Here is a 12,621-nt window from a genome sequence, read left to right on the forward strand (position 1 = left end):
ACCACGCTCTCATGATGCTGTAAATTCCAATGACAATTTACTGTATAATGCAATAGGACGAGCAAGACATTCCTTTTTTTAATAATAACCTCCATCGAAAGAGGAGGAAAATATCAAAGGTCTTTACCGTGTTTATTGTTTATTGTGTTTATGTGTGTATATATATAAAACACGACAGTGTAACGGGTGGTGTATGGACCCGATTGCAGTACAAAGGACTCAGAAACAGTGGTACAAGTTCAACGGTTTACTCAGACTCAGGCAAACAGTTCAGAAAACAGCAAACAGGAATCAGGAGAGGAGAGGCTAAACTCTTGGTCAGGGTGGGTCGATTTACCAGGATGCAGACGAAGCAGGGAATCAGGGACAGGCGAGGTCGGTACCGGGAAGACAGGCAGAAGAATGCTGGAAAGTCTTGCATGGCATAGAACAATCTGGCAAAGGAGTGAGTGTGGAGCTGGTGATTATATGCTGGGCTGATTGCATGTGATGAGAGGAGGCTGTGTGCACAGGTGAGAAGGGTGAACTAACGAGGGGGGTGTGGCTGACAGGCTGAGTGGGACAGGGGCAGGATCAATGGAAAACTACTGAGGGCTGGATGACTGAACTGTGACAGACAGACGTTATGTAAATATAATGAGATTGATTAAAAAAGGCCAGTCAGTCTCCATCCCAGCCCTCAGCTAATGGAATAGATTGGACTGAAATGAGTCTTCTCTGCAGTGTGGCTGGGCTCAGCCTTAGGCCTATGGTCCACACAAACACAGGTATTTTTGAAACTGAACTTTTATGGCCCCTGGTTGAAAAATGTTCCCATCCACACCACCAGTATCTCCATCCACATGAAAACGCAAATCCGCCTCCATCAGTTGGTCACATCTAGAGTGCTTCACAAGACTCCATGGATACAGCTTACTGTTTACCAACAATGTCGACAAGAAATTACAGTTTTTCAACGGTTTTCTGGTCCACACATGACTGCTGAAACCGGACTTTTTTGGAAAAAGTTCACCCTGGGGGCTAGTCCACATAAACACAGGTATTTTTGAAACCCAACTTTTATGGCCCCCGGTTAAAAAAAAATTCCATTAGAAGCCCACAGCTGCAGTTACGTGTGGATGAAAGGCCAAACCGTGCAGATAAACACACAGTTTCAAAAATACCCGCGTTCGTGTGGACGGCCCCTTAGAGATGAGGAGTTCAGACCAGAGGGAGCTCGGTGAAGAGCCCTTGACGTCAAAAGGGGTGGTTCGGCCACAAGATCAGGATGCCTCCTGGACACCTTCCTTTAGAGGATTTCTAGGCACAACCAACTGGAGTTGAACACGTTGAATAGATGACCTATCTTGTCTGGCTTGGGAACGCCTCCCCCAGGACAAGCTGGAAGGCGTTGCTGGGGTGAGGGACGACTGGAAAACTCTGCTTAGCCTGCTACCCCCATGAGCCAGCCCTGGATAAGGGAGAGGGGTCTGGCTGCAGGCGCCACTCTCTGTCAGTTCCGGTTGTATCCGACAAAATAACGTCCCAGTAATGTGACCCAGACAATTAAAAATTCACTCCAAGGGGTCTGAACGGTGACCGTTATCATATGTATAGACAATAACAGCCTTCTGAAGCTACTGGTAGGTGTAGCCGGTATCTTATAACCTATGACTATGAGGCTTATAACCACTTACTACGACCATTTAATGGAGTGATAACGTCGCTATAGACGACTTTCATTTCCTGCCTGAGTGGCGCCTGCAGCCAGACCTCTGTGGGATAAGTGGATGAAAATGGGTGGATGGATGAATGGAAACAAATAAATAAATACATTTTTGTGTCTGAGTGTTTTTGTGATCGACAACTGCGTATGTACTTGTACTGTGTCTATCAATAAAAAACTGTGTTTGTGTGTCTTCATGGTTCCCAAGGCTTTTAAAAAAAGCCTTCTAGGAAATGTTGAGACAAGACACTTAAGTGGGGGGAGGTGGAGGACTGAAGACACCCGTGTGACTCGACAACAGCCATGAGGCTTACGAAATGTGCAGAGAAGAGATCAAACGTGCAATGACATTAATTTCAGTTGGCGGTGGAAATAAACAAACAAATTTTTGTTTGTTTGTGGGATTGGACTAGCAGACGTAATATGTAATACTGCCCAGCATGTTACTCAGTCAAATACACTCTCAGTTTTTATCTAAGGTCAAGCACCACTTAACCTGATTCCATTTTCAGTCCAGAAATACCCCAGGTCTTCTTCATTGTTTGAGCTGTGTGTGTGTACAATTTTTGTTTGTACTGTATATGATAATGAGTGTTCACGTTGCTTCATCTCACCATCCATTTTCTATATCCGCTTATCCTGCTCAGGGTCACAGGAAGCTTGAGTCAATCCCAGCATGAAATTGCTGAAAGGGATTTACAGCCTCGTCAGGTCACCAGTCTATCACAGGGGGTCTCTTGATTTGTGTGTGTGTTAGTGTGTGTGTGTTAGTGTGTGTGTGTGCGCTCTTTTCAAGCTTTTGATGCCTGCAGTCTAAGGGCCCCTACACATGATACGTGGTAAAAAAAAGCTTTGCGGTAGCGCCCAATGTAGCAGCGCGCACCGCTCAGAATTGCCTCTCTGCCGCTGCGCTCAAAGTTACAATCAGTTGAACTTTGACCCTCTCAAAAGCGCAACCAATGAGATGGAAGCTTTGACTGTGATGTTTATGTTTCCTAGGCAACCAGAGCGACATCAAGCCAGCTAGAAAGATGAAGGAAAAACTTACTGTTTGTGTGTCTGAGTTTCCTGAAATATTATACATTACATTAAAGTCGTTTTACCATCTGTGAAAAAAACGTAATGCTTGGAGGTTTATAAGCATCACACCAGGTTTGTGAATAGGCAGTTTACGAGCTAACGGTTGTTTGAACACTAACGTTGATTTAGCCGTTTACTGGGTCATGCGCCCAACCTTGCGGTGTGCCCAGGGAAAAACACTTATCATGTGAAGGCCCCTTAACGTTTACTAGCTCACAGTGTTGTGGTAGTAATTCATCCCTTGCATCGTTTATAGTGAAACGTTTGAAAGTATGAACAATATCTGCTGATGAGGATGCTGAGTTTTTGCTTGGGACATGAAGCTTTAGCCTCAATTTAGAAGTGGATACCATTATCAATTTAAACTGTATATGTGCTGTGCATGAACAGGTGTAGCAAAAGTAAATAATACCCTGTTTCCGCTGAAATTAGCACGTATATGCAGGTTTCTTAAACACTGTAAAACGCTTTAAAATAGGTAATATACTCCTTGCCAATGCCAGTAGATCATTAAGCCTTTCTGTGATTTTTCTTCCTCTTTTTCACGTTTAAAGTCACAAATGACCCAGAAAACAGTGGGTTAACACAAAAAAGCAGAACAGAGGCCTATGTTACAGTGGTTACCTCTTTTTTAGATTCCATTACTTATTCAATATCTCTCTGAAACTGAATGCTGACTCATCTGGAACAATGTTCAAATGCTGCTTGCACAAAGTCAGAAGGTATTTGTGGCTGACGAAGACTCTCAGAACTTACCGATGCACTTCATATCATTGCGCTGAAAAGTGGGTTAAATTAGCATGCCCACTCGGTGTCATGTCTCTATCACTGCTGAAAAACCTGTAACTTCTGCAGTCATTTGTCCCGGGAATGAACGATGGTTTTAACCTTTCCCACTAAAGACAAAAGCCAGATGTCCAGTGGGAAAGGGGCTTAAGGATGATAAGGGCTTAATGGTCAACAGTCGATTTAAATTCTGAACCACTGTGTGGTAAACATGGTCTTTTCAGCCTGTATATGTTATGAGAATGTAACAAACTAGGGTAAAGGTCCATGTTCAGGCCAGTGGAAGTGGCTCCAGCCATATTTGGAGCAAACAGCAGTTGTTATTTGGTTCGGCGAGATATCCCTGTCAAGTGTTCTTGACATGTGAAGTAAGCATTAGTGATGGGAGGAGACCACTTGATAACCCCAAAAATACACTCTGGCTGTCAGCTGAGTGGCATTTAGATTAGATGTTGGGGGAGCAGCGCTTGCTGTCTATTGCAGCTTTAGCTCTCTGACAGCAGATGTCCTCTGCTGCCTCCTGAGCGCCGCTCATCATTTTGTTGACAGTACTGGAAAACTGTGTGAATGCTCATCCTGGATGACAACAACTGTGCTTTAATAGACACAGTAAAACTGTTGGCTACTCTTCTCTTTTTGTGGTTTGATTTAACATTTTTCTTTTTTTCATTCTATGGCCCCATGACTCTGCCTGTTGTTTTCCAATTGCAGTATCGTGCAGTTTCAGAGATTCTTTATATTTTATAGCATGGCTTCTTTGCATAATGCAGTATTTGGTCCCAAGTGGTCTGTTACAGATACAGAAACGTACAGATTCTGAAACTAAACTTTGCACTGACACTGAGTAGTGAACCGACCGTTGCTTTTTCTTTCTCACATTTAAAAATGCACAAACACGAGTCAATGAGGGGTGTTCTACAGTACGGCTTGTATTCGCAGCAGCCCACCATGACTGAATGGAGGGCTAGAATTTTGCCTGCACTGGGGCCTAACCAAGTTTTTGTTGACTGACAGCATTATTTTCCCCTTGAGCTGGCTCACTTTGACTTCCATTTGACACTTGACACACACATACACACACACACACACACACACACACACACACACACACACACACACACACACACACACACACACAGGCACACACACGACAACCTCAAGGTGAGCTACTGGACTTGCTCAAGCTTTTGATGCTGCTGCAGTGAGGTGTCACTGTCAGCCCATCACAGCTGCTAGATGTTATGTGTGTGAAATAATAACCAGACCATATGTTTGCTCAGTAGTAATAAACAAACATATTGTGTGTGTGTGTGTGTGTGTATGTGTGTGTGTGGGGGGGATGATTTAATAAGGCCAGACAACTTCAGTGCTGATTATATGAGTCTTATATAATATATAGTTCTCTGTGTCTTGTTGTCTCTTGTTGCTTACTCAGTTGCCTTTGTTGTACTTTGTTCCTGGATACATTTCACTAAGTCCCTCGGGCTAGATATTAATTATTTGTTGATTGCCTTTATCATAAACGCAGCACATGGTGCTATGGTCTGACCTGCAGAGGGAAATAATTGCTCTCCAGTTTTCTCAGGATGTCGCAGAACATTTTGGTTGATTTCCACCTAACGATATCAATAATACATTGACTTTTCATAGTAGCCTTTGGTTCCTACAGTTGGGATGTGAGCCAGATGCATTGTTGAAAAGGACCTGGTATCCCACTGGGTTTGAGTCATTGTCAGGACTTTCCTCACACTCGGGAGGAAATTACTGGGAGGCATTGATAGCCACTGAAATGAGATGATAAGGCATTTCAGTCACTGTGTTGAATGAAGGAGAACAAAAGCAAAATGTTGATCTTTCAACTCCAAACCAAAGCAAGGCAGCTGCTTCTCTCTAGCTGCGTCTGAGAAATGGTGCTCCATACAAAAGTTTTTAGAAAAGTTTGCTTTATATGCTGCTTATACTGTATACAGTATTATATGTGATATATAGGCTGAAAATTACAAATGCTCTACTTCCAGTTTCCTTAAAGGTTAAAAGGAGGATCTAACCTATAAAGGGCTAAGCAGCTACATAAATCTTGGACAAAGTCCTGGAACAAGTTTAACATTTGAACCTTTAAAATAAAATCTCTTCCGTTTGATTCTATATTCTATAGACTAACGCCTCTAGTCTATGAGTGTCAGTTAGTGAGCTCATTAGCTTGATCGCTAATAGTACAATAAGTTCACACAGTTTATTCAAACGACATATTTGCACCATGGACTCTGCAAACCGTTTTGTGGAGCATCTTAACGTGAGAGCACGCTTCAACAGGAGTGCTTGTTGGATAGTTGAACAGCTTAGCAAACCTTCACCTCCAACAACTTTTTCTAAAAAACAGGGCAGGGCTTGTCCTAGATTAAAATGTTAACTTCTTACTTTTTTGTTGTTTTTTGATAAAAATCATTTTTAAAAGTTGACAACTGACTGGTTGATACTCAATTTTCTCATTTAGTTCTATAGTGTAAAATAGTGCTAGAAAGCATGTTGAACAGTGCTGAGCGCTCTCCGCTGGAGCAATTTAGCGCTTGAAGAGTGCGACTACATTTAAGCTGCAAAGCTATTAACTACACTGACCGTAATATAACCCCGAGGAGACAAAGGGAATGGGGATCAGCACTCATGACCCTCAGACAAACATGCTTAATTAAAGTATCCCATACAAAAAACGCCTTTGTTTTAGTGAGTGGAGGACTACACTGAACCCCTGTGGGATGTGAATGGCAAAGATAGATGTTTTTTATCAGGCTGGTTTGTTGCTCTGAACTTCATGTTGGGCTGAAAACAAATGCTGTTGACCTACAGTCGTGTGGCCATCAATTAACGAGGATCTAAAAGCAGTTGCAGTCATTGTGGATGTAATTAGAAAGGGGTCAAATACAGGCTATGTGGGCTCTCAGGAAATAATACACGATGTAGTTAACACTCCATTAATATGGGGTCTTCAATGGCCCATATGCATTTATGAGTAGTTTGTCATTATTTTTCACTTTAGCTCTTCAGTCTGAGTCACAGAGAATGTTATCACAATCAGTGCCAATGATTTCAATTAAAGAAAGAAAGGATTTAATGGCGCAACTACGGCGGTGGTGGTGGTGGGTGAGACTGGAGGTCAAATCCAGAATTAACAAGTAGGTCTATCTGCAGGTGCACTACTACATGACATACTGAATACATGACGCCCTTGAGACAGTTTGGTTTATGCAACAAAACAATGTGCTTATAACCTGGAAACAAAACAAATCTTCCAAACTCATGCTTCATTTGTTCTGGCAGATAGGTCTGGCCCCTCCCCCATACAGACAGCTTTCCAGCTGACCTGGCCCTGGGTGGACCACACTCAACTGTCCATCTCATGTCAGGCAGGTTTAGGTCAAGTCTGCAGGTCTGTTCAGTTTTCATGCTCACGAAACTCTAATCCAACTGTCAAACTAGACAGAGCTGATCACATAAAATGTTTTCAGAAATGCATTTTAATGTACTGTTTAGCTGTAATTTGAGAAAGTGTGCTTGTTTTCCACTGAGCAAGCTCCATGTTTCATTGCTGTGATTGGTTGTAGGTCTATCCAATTGGGTCCAGAGGCATTTTGTTCTGCACTGTTGAAAACACCCCTTGGGAAACGAAGGAGCCAGATTTATAGGCACTTGCAATTAGGCTTTTTCTTTTAGACAGAAAAGGTTGAGATTTTGTTGCAGGAATGTAACAGAAACAGAAAGTGCTCTGTCTATATACATAAGCACAAATATATACACATTGAAACTGTAGTGAAGTGCTGTTATGATGCCAATATGAATATCAAAAGACCATTCATTGTCTTTTGTTGCGAACCACATGTGTTGAAAATAGCTAAGATCTTGAATCTCTAAATGTTCCCGAGCCAAACACGCAGCCGTGCCTCAGAAATGTATAATTAGGACATTGATTAAGTCAAAACACTGATAAACACATAACTCCTTTTCCAGTTAAGCAGAAGTCACATAACTAAGACATGGTGTGTGTGCACAGAAGGGATTGTAGCCTTTACATAAAGGATGGTTCTGGTATGTCTTGTACGAGACACAGAGACATTGTGCTTCCGTGCATAAGCATCATTCACTGTATATTTTGTGAGACAAACATGACAATGCTCCTTTGTTGTCCTTTTCTGTGATAAGTATGACTAAAATTATTTCCCTGTATGAAGTATGCCACTAAGAAATCCTACGATATGAGTGTGACTGCCTGTCCTGTAGTCATCCAGCTGAACACTAAATGATCTTGTATGTATGTTTTCATTCCATATTTAAAGGGGACTGCCCTCAGCTCTGGGTCTGTCTTTAAAAGCCGGAGAAAAGCCAACCTTGTTTGGTGTCTAATCTATGTTGACAATAACACACAAGATGTGTGTTCTGGCAACGATGAAAAGATTGTGGTTTGGCTTTATTTGGTTATCACATGTGGCCTGTAATAAAGTGGGCGTGTCATGTAGCCTTGGATGCTGCAGTTAGACCCTTCTCAGATTTCTCAATGAGGCTATCATTGAAGAGTAGATGTGCTTCCAGCCACTTAAGATTCTTTAAAACTGTTTTGGGGGAAAAACCAACCTGAACAAAATATTAATCATAGCAGAGTATTTCTTACATACTTTCATACATACTCCATACATAACATTTGCCGCTTTTAAAGCGTGGGGTAAACTTTGCACTGGGAATGGCTTAGCTTGTCATGCAGATGAAGTGAATTGGAAACTCTAAAGTTAGACTTAAAACTTAGTGTAATATGTCATCCATCGGACGAACAGGAAAGTTCTCTCAAATTTAAATTTTTATTCCAATATTAAACTGGATTGACAGAGGAAGATATGATATATTACATAGTTTTCTATATGTGCTGCTCAGGGACACAGGGGGTCTTTATTGGCTCATTAGAATCTCACTATAGAAACTCACTATAATTGCATGTCATATAACAAGAGCAACAGGAATAGCTGATGAGATGAGGAGATAGTAGCTGCCAAATCTAACATGCATACCATTTGAATCTCATCTGAGAATGCTGCCCTTCTCTTTCAGTCCTGTGAAGTCTCTCTTTCTGAAATGCAAATGTTGTCCAATTCATCTTTAACTAATCTGTGGAAGGAAATTTAACAAGCGCACTTGACAGTGAAGCTGATTAGCGAGCAGCCGTCTGCTATTCGTTAAGTTTTACAATTAGCTTGTGACATTTACAGTCCATTTAGTGTCAGCTTCCTTTTGTGCTGCTTTCTTGTTGACTTATGGCTTGTTTTGGAAGCAAAGATGCATAAAAGATCAACAACATGTTCACATGTAACTCATGAAAGAAAGATAGCATTGTCACTTGGAAAATTGCATTAAACCGAAGCACGACTGCACTGATGGTTTTATCTGGCACTGATATACATCAAAGGAATTCAATGTTTTTTTTATTATGAAATGACAGCACCAAAGTTCTCCTGTGTTTAGCGGTGTTGAGGCGTCCATACATCTTGAAGATAAGATGATGAGGTGAATAATATCTTTCCAGAGCAAATATGAATGATTGGCTAGCATACTGAGGCTGAGACACAAGTCCAGGCAAAAAGTCAGCATCCTCACCGGCTGACGATCCATCTTACGGCATGGAAAAAAGAAAAAAAAAACACCATTGTTTTTGTGTTTAAGTGCTAGCTAGTACTTGTACTATAAGTATGATAAGGAACAACATATAATTTGATGATGCAGACACATTATGCAAGCTTCTATAGTATATGATGTGTATATATTCATGACACATATCTGTGGTGTATTCACCTGCTACAACTCAGCATACGTCAATTTTTTATAATGACAGAAAAGAACATGAACATGTACAGTTATCGTTTCAAATGGATTCATGTATAATTTGCATGTACACAAGATTACCTAGTGTGCAAATGATATACAAACATCACTACAGTGTATACCTTAACATAAATTGGCACGTTTGCAGACCTAAAACCTAAATGCATATGCACATTGCATGCACACAGCTTGTACCTGTACTTTTCACTGCTCCATACAGCTTTTCCCTCGTTTTGCGACAGTGTGAAGGCCACTTTTATTTGTTTATTTTGTCATTCCTTTATTAATTAATGTGAGTCATGCTGTAGAGCAGGGGTTTTCAAAGTCTGAGACTGTGGGCCTCCCCCTCAGAAAGCTCTGAAAAAAGGTGCCCTTGAATCAAGTGCAGCCAATGCAGTTGTAGGAGGGTGTAGCCTATTTTCTCAGTTTTTCATTGGTCATTTAGGAGAATTTGATAACTGCTAGTGATAAGTCCATGAAGCATTCAGCGCTGGGACACGGGGCGACCACAAAAACGCCACTGTGGATATGGACCATTACTGGATGTACAGAGGTATAAAGAATGTCAGGCCCCGTCAACTATCTGTTTTGCAAGGGCACTGTTGCTGCATCGGGGGCTTACCATTCAAAGAGATACAAACAGCCCAGGACGTCCTCCCCCCCCCCCATAAACCAGAATTGTACCCACTCCAACACTGGTGTGCGACTACATTATGAGATCTCCTTTTGATAACTAATCCGTGGTTCTTAACATGAATACTTTGAAAGTAAACACACTCTCACACACACACACACACACACACACTCACACACACACACACACTCACACACACACACACACACACACACACACACACACACACACATACACATACACATACACACACACACACACACACACACACACACACACACACACACACACACACACACACACACACACACACACACACAGTCTATCACTGAATTCCTCCAGACCGCTGAACTCTATCAGACCTAATGTACTGTGTGTAGCTATCCTCTAGATTAATGCACCCTTGTCAAGGGACTTGTGTGTTATGATTGGAACGAGTGTCAGAAGTGTTTTATATTAAACTAATCTCCTTTTCAGATTATCAAAGGCCTTCTTGTTTAATGAGACACTACTCAGTGGCGAAAGTTTGGAGTGAAAGGAGGATGAGTTGTGATAAAAGCCGACAGATCTGATTTTACTGTGTCATGATAATTGCTGGTATGCGCCATCACCCAGAGAGCCACCAACACCCCACAGTGCAGAATTTAAATTTGAAATATTGCAATTGTCATAAAAACTTGGTATGAAAGGTTCTGTTTCAGTTTAACATGGTAAATGGACTGGTAAATGGACTTGTACTTATGTAGCGCCTTTCTAGTCTTCTGATTACCCAAGGCGCTTTCACAGTGTTTGTCACATTCACATTGATGGCAGTGGACATCTACATACCATCTAATCTAACCATTCACACCACATTTACACACCCATGCGCAGCACGGGGAGCAATTCGGGGTTCAGTGTCTTGCCCAAGGACACATGTGGACCGGGGTAGGTGAGGATCGAACCACCAATCTCTCGAGTGGAGGACGATCCACTCTTTCACTTAGCCACATACTTCCTATTGAATGATATAACATAGGTGTACAACGTACATAGGTGTACAACGTAGGTGGTTAGGCTGTTAGGCACTCTGTACCCAATTTATCCAATCAGAAAAATCGGATTTATTTGGGTTTCATATGAATAAAAAGTACTACCACCCATCTTTGAGCACAGCCTTCACTTTGATGTCAACTACACACATGAAAAGTTCGGTGACTGTAACTTGCATGGTTAGCGGCTTAGGGCTGTAATTTAGGCCCTTGCTTGGACTGAGGGCGTCCCATTCATGGAAATTATGGGTCATGAACGGGACGTGCATCAAAGCCTCCTGGGTAAAAGCCAAATGTTTATTCGACCCATCCATAATCCCAACCACTCTCAATCCTGGAGCACTTGCGAGCATATCACCTCTGGCGGGTTTACAGGTGAAAGGTCGGTGTGTTTGGCACCCTTGTGCATCAAAGGAGGGTTGTGACAAATTTGATGTTTTGGGCTTTTATTTGTAATGGTTAACCACAGTGAAGCAATGGTTCTGACCTTTTTAGACGTTAAAAGCACTCAATTACCCCCAATTACATATAAAATTGCCAATAGTGCAGCTTTAAATCGCTGCCATTTTATGCAAACGAACCAGTTCCCCTGTTTATGTTAAATCATCCTGTAGTGAGCTTCATGAAGACTGAGGAGAGTTAAAAAAGATCTTTCGGGACAGAAAGCAATTCCACAGACTCGACAGAGGCAATATTTTTGTGCAGATAGGAGAACTGACACAATTGCCTGTCTAGACCTAATTTGCAATGCATGCTAATTAGCTCTCCCTTCTTTCCCTCACTCTCTACTTCATTGCAGTGGTCCCCTCTGTCTTCCCACTTGTGGCCTTAAAATGTTTCCTGCATAATCTTTTCCGCGGGCTGCTAACCCCACCAATGACCTAACTTGCTCTTTGACAAAAGAGCATTGGCCTGTATGATGAAAACACACACACAAACACAGCAACATAGCACACAAATCTGCACAACATACACTGGCAGTTTTACAGTTTGTTAGCCATGCTCCATTTCTTGGGAAACAGGATGTTCACTGCAAGCTACTGGCTGAGGTTCCCATGAAGAATCAGTGAGTGTGTGTGTGTGTGTGGATATCTGGATGATATATAGGTTTGTGTCTGTGTCCGACCCACAGAGTAAGAGAAATCACATAATAAATAAGGGCTAATAATGAAGTGCTTAATGGGTTCCTAGACCCAGCAAATGTGGAAAAGAAGAAGACAAAAGGTTATGTAATAGACAAAAACCACTTTGTGTTTAAACTATGTCATATTTTATGTGAAATTTGGTACCTTTTGGTCCTTGTGTACTCTGTTAGTATACTTTCTTTACTTCAGAGTTACAGATTATTTTTTTCTCGGTCTGTCGTACTTCCCTGATTCCCTGTAATTCTAATAATTTCTACTAACAGGTGCCCAGTATGTATTTTATGACAAAATATTATGTACAAACTATTTGTGCTGTCATTTTCATTAGTCTGTAATCAAAATTGTTACTAGGAAATCATATATTCCATATATATATATATA

This window comes from Echiichthys vipera (genome assembly GCF_963691815.1).
Source record: "Echiichthys vipera genome assembly, chromosome: 21".
Taxonomy (NCBI): domain Eukaryota; kingdom Metazoa; phylum Chordata; class Actinopteri; order Perciformes; family Trachinidae; genus Echiichthys; species Echiichthys vipera.